Genomic DNA, 5,570 nt, shown 5'->3' with positions numbered 1-5,570 from the left:
CCAAAGTGATTTCCACAGTGGATGCACCAGTTTACATTCCCACCAACTGTGGAGAAGGGTTCCTTTTTCACTTGATCTTAGCCAAAAGGCCGAGAAGCGATGAAGGGTTCCTTTTTCTCCTCAGCCCCTCCAGCATTTATTGGTTGATTTGTTGATAACAGCCTTTCTTTCTGGAGATGGCATCTCAGTGTTGTTTTAATTTGCATCTCTCAAATGACCAGTCATGTTAAACATTTTTTCATATATTTATTTGCCGTTTCTACTTCTTCATTTGAGATGTGTCTATTCATTTCAGATGCCCATTTTCGGATTGCATCTTTAAATGGGAGGGGGGGTCTGAGACAGGCATGGTGGTACACACCTACCATCCCAGCATTCGGGAGGCTGAGACAGGAGAATCATGAGTTCAAGACCAGTGTGGGCTACTGAGTTCAAGGGCACCCAGATAGAATCCAACCCATTAAGTGAGCACATGAGCCATGTTAAGGGAAGGGCTATCTCTTGCATGGGCTCTAGATAGCGCTCACCTCAGAGTTGAGTCTAACCTTAAAAGTGGAAGTAACTCGAGACTTCCCCAAGACTAGGCAGCAAGTGGCAAAACGAGAAATTTCCCAGTCTCTGCCCTCGGTAACAGCCAGTCTGTGCCTACTGAAGGTGACCTAGCTTCAGAGAGGAGCACGAAGTCTGGTCCCATCAGCATCTGCAAGGTACTGCTGCTGTCTGGTTTTGCAAACTAATAATGCAGACAGCCTGACACAACCTCACCAGGTTCCCAATCCCTGACTGATGCAACTTCAGGAAATTCTGACTGAAAACCACATTTTTCTGACATCTTCAATGAGAATTCATTGTGAGATCCTCTCCTCAATGAGCAGGAACCTCTTGTAACCTAAGGGTGTCTCCCGCTCAAGCCCTGAACTTCCTCAAGCAGCAAACATCACCCAGTTTCCTTCTCATTGGACCATACAAGTCTCATGAATACCACCTAAGGTAAACGAAAACACAGGATGCATGCATGGCTCAGTGGCACAGCACTTGCCTACCATGCAAGGGGCCAGGGCTTTAATTTACAGCCCTGAAAGAACAAGAAAATGAAGATGATAAGGCAGACTACCATAATCTACAACCTTAAAGAGCCAATAGATTTCTTGCTAGCTTTTGTTTGTTTTTTGTATTCTTTAACAGCACTGGGGACTTTTGGTACACTGGGCTATACCCCAGCCCTTTTTTATGCGTTTTTTTGAAACAAGGTCTTGTTAAGTCCCTAACTTGCCCAGGCTGATCTTAAACTTGATCCTCCTGTCTCAGCCTTCCCGGGTGCAGGGATTATAGATGTGCTCCAACACACGCCAGCTCCAACCTACTGAATTTTTGTTTTTTCCCAGTACTGGAGTTCAAACCTAGGGCTGACAGCCAAATGAACTACCACTGAACTATATCCCCAGACCCTTCCTGCTGCTTTAGTAACACCTAATCCAGACCTATAACACAAGCATAGTGTAAGACAGAAAAGGACCAAAAAATTACTAAGGTTAAGGTCTCTGCCTTGAAAAGCTCACTGTTAAGTAGAATCATACATGTGCATACTTCCTCATAATCAAACAAAACAAACACTTTTCCTCAGGATTGTTTTTTTATATAAACCCTCACTTATTCAGTACTATTGCCAAGGTGGGCATGGTGGCACACACCCATAATCCCAGATCTCTGGGAGGCTGAGGCTGGAGAATCACAAATTCAAGCCCACACTGGGCAAATCAGCAAATTAGCAGTCTCAAAATAAAAAATAAATTTAAAAGGAGAGGGAAGATAGCTCAATGTGAAGGTCCTAGGTTCAATCCCCAGTATTTAAGAGGGAAAAAAAAAGTTTAGGCCAGGGATTTAGTTCAGCAGCACCACATCTGTCTCACAAGCACAAGGTCCTGAGTTCAATCCCCAGTACCACAAAAAAAAAAAAAAAATTTTTAAAGTTTCTTATAGTAAAAAATAAGTTGCCAGCTAGGCATGGTGGCACATGCCTATAATCCCAATATTTTGGAGGCTAAGGCAGAAGGACTTCTATGAGTTCAAGGCCAGCCTGAACTACATAAAGAGACCCTGTTTCAAAGAAAAAAAAAGATGCTCTGCCATTAACTTCCCCTCGCTCTGAAAACACTTATCCCATCATCTTTCCACTTGCTGAAGGAGTTCTGAAGTCTTCTTCCATGAGGGAATTAGTTCCACATACTGCCGAACTGAAAAACATAAGGTAACTAGGTCTTCTCACTGCCTAATATCTCCATCTGTACTTCCCACAAGTACCTGATTTCAGCATGCCTGTCTCCCCTAACTACTTTCTATGGCCACCCCAGCTTTTAAAAACCTACTGTGACTGGGGATATAAACTTGTCTAGTGTGACCCCCAGACTTGGATTTGATCCACAGCACTACCAAAAACAAACAACAAACCAAGCTGGCCGTGGTGGCACAGGCCTGTAACCCCAGAACTTGAGAGGCTGAGGGAAGATGATCACCACGAGTTTGAGGCCAGCCTGGGCTACATAATGAGTTCAAGGCCAGCATCAACTACATTAACGAGACCCTCTCAAACCAACCCTCCAAAAAATTCTATTTTTATACCCTAGAACACAGAATTCTAGTCATAACCTTATCTACTCAATGAAGTCCTTATCCATTCCGCCTCTCAAGTTAGAAGTCATAGCCAATTCTTTCCTAAAGTCCTAAATCGTTTTGTATCTACCTCAGAACTCTTTCCTCTACCCTCCTCTTCATTACCACAGCGGTTTATACAGGCTCTCAGTCAACTGTAACAACTCTAGTCTTGTCTCACCAACTTTTTTTTGAGACAGGGTCTCACTATGTACTCCAGGCAGGCCTTGAACCTGCTAAAATCTTCCTACCTCAGCTTCCATTTTTTTTTTTTTTTTTAAGTACTGGGGCTTGATCTCGGGTCCGAGTCAAATCCCTGGCCCTTTACTTCAGCTTCTTGAGTGCTGGGATTATAGGTGAATGCCACCATACCAGGCTTGCTTCCTTGCTTTCTTTCGACTGTTGTTATTTGAGACAGGGTCTTTTACATAGTCCAAGCTGGCCTGGAACTCATAATCTTTGTACTTCAGCCACCTGAGTGCTAGGATTACAGGCATGAGCTACCAAGCCTGGTCATATTTTTCATTATTTTAATCTGCACTTGTCACTCCCTAAATTAAAAATTTCAGGGGCTCTCCACCTTCTTTTCAGCCTCACCGCCAAGCAATGTCCCCACCACACAATGTTTCAAAAATTTTTTTCCTTGTGCTGAGGATGGATCTAGCACATGTTAACTATCACTGAACTACATCCCCAGCCCAGAAACATGTTATTTTTCCCCTCACTTTCCCCATGCCTTTTGCAAATGCTGCTTTCTCAAACTAGTAAGTCTTTTCTTATTTGGGCAAGTTTTTACTTATCCTCCAACACCCAACTCAAGCATCTCCGCCCTACAAAGATCACCCTGACTCTCCTAAGCAGGATTCCCTTCACACTGCACAAATGTCTTTATATGGACACATAACACACAGCACTACAAAATTTCATCAAGCCTAGAGTGGTGGTACATGCCTGTGATCCCAGCTACTCTGGAGGCTGAGGCAGAAGGATTGAGGCCAATCTGAGTAACTTAGTGAGATCTTGTCTCAAAATACAAAAACAGGGCCGGGGATTTAGATCGATGGTTCTGCTGCCTGCCTGGCAAGCACAAGGTTCCAAGTTCAATTCCAAGTACCAAAAACAAACAAACAAAAGGCTTGGAGATCTAGCTTAGTGCATTTGCTTCTCATGCATAAGAACTTGAGTTCCACACCCAGTAGCATAAAAAAAAAGAAAAAATTTTTTATCCAACTTTCTCATCATGATGTTCTTGAGGAAAGGTACCACTGCCATGCTCAGGGCCAGTTACACAGTAAGCACTCAATAAATGTGTGTTGCATAAAAACTCATCCTCATATGTGCTGAATCTATTTGTAATGTGGCCATTTCCTCCAAACTTTAGATTCATAAATAGTCTATGAAATTCTGAATTTCATAACAATGTTTCGGGGTTTCCATTTTTTTTGTTCTTTGTATAAATGGTGATTGAGTGAATGAAAACACAACACAGGCCAGGATCGCAAGTTTAAACCCAGCCCAGGCAACTTACAGCTTTTGAATGATCCTTTCTCAAAATTTTAAAAGGGGGGGGGGACCCTGGGTACAATCCCCAATGCCGAAAAAAATATTGAGGAAGGGGGTTTGAGTCTGTTTTTTGTGGGACCAGGGATCGAACTCAGGACCTTGCACTTGCAAGGTAAGTGCTGCACCACTGAGCTAGCCCTGATTGGCTTTTTTGAGACAGGGTTTCACAATGTAGTTCAGAATGGCCTTGAACTCACCATGCAGCCCAGGGTCAGCCCAGGATACACAAGAGGTGTGCCATCTCCCCTGGCCCCCCCAAAAAATGTTTTTTTAAAAGCTCCATTATTCAGTAAGAATAGAATTCCTTTTAGAATCCTAACTAGAGGAATGTACCTTTCCCTTAAGAAAATGAAATTCCTGAAATTCTTCACATAGAAATTAGTATGCATACACCCTCAACACACATCATTCCAAGTGACTTGTGCTAGGTTGACAGCAGGAACACAAGCCATATTTGCCATGACTGTCCTGAGTTACAAACAACTTTCACGTCTGGGAGTCAGGTGCGGTGGTACAGCATGGCCTGTGATCCAAGAATTTGTGAGGCTGAGGCAGAAGAAATCATTTCTAATTCAAAGCCAGCCCAAACTACTTAACAAGGCCCCATCTCAAAAAGAAAAGAACTGGGCCGGGTATATAGCTCAGTGGCACAGCACCTGCCTGGAAAGCACAAAGTCCCAATTTTGGTGGGGATAAGGGGTACTGTGGAGAATCTGATGGTGTAAGTACATTTACTCAGGCCTGGCTCAAATTTCTACTGCCCTATTCTCCATTCCTCAGCTTTGATGGCTCCTCTATCCCCAGAAAACCAGTCCTCTGTCCTCTTCTTTCTTCCCTACACCCGCCTAAGAACAGGTTCCTTTCCAAGGCTTGCATCAAGTAACCCAAGAAAATACAGCTTCACTGATTCTGTGTAAAAGGTGGGTGAAGTTTGGAGACTTAAGGGAGGATTGGACAGTTCCGGGACACCTGAGGACTTCTGACAAGCCGGGCATCTCGCCTGTGATCCCAGCACTCTGGGATTGAACGGGGATAGCAAATTCGAGTACAACCCGAGAGCATAACTCAGAGACTTAGATAACCTGTCTGAAAATTTAAAATTAAGGAAAAAAATTAATAGGGGCAGGGGTGTAGTTTTGCGTGTCCTGGGCTCAAGCCCCACAACTGAAAGTAGCTCCAGCCTGCACAGAGGTCCTTGCCTGCCCTTGGCCCTCAAGGGCCACGAGGACCCGGGGGAGGAAGGAGGCAGCAGACGCGGTCAGCCCCGTGCGGGGTCAAAGGTCACCGCCGGGCTTCCGGGAGGGGCGACGGCGGCGAGGCCGGAGCGGGCACCGAAAAACGAGCCGCGAGAAGGGCGA

The sequence above is a fragment of the Fukomys damarensis genome, unplaced genomic scaffold (genome assembly GCF_012274545.1).
Source record: "Fukomys damarensis isolate Sample0158 unplaced genomic scaffold, DMR_v1.0_HiC HiC_scaffold_8, whole genome shotgun sequence".
Taxonomy (NCBI): domain Eukaryota; kingdom Metazoa; phylum Chordata; class Mammalia; order Rodentia; family Bathyergidae; genus Fukomys; species Fukomys damarensis.
The sequence above is the reverse complement of the archived record's forward strand: the minus strand, read 5'-3'. Positions refer to the sequence as shown.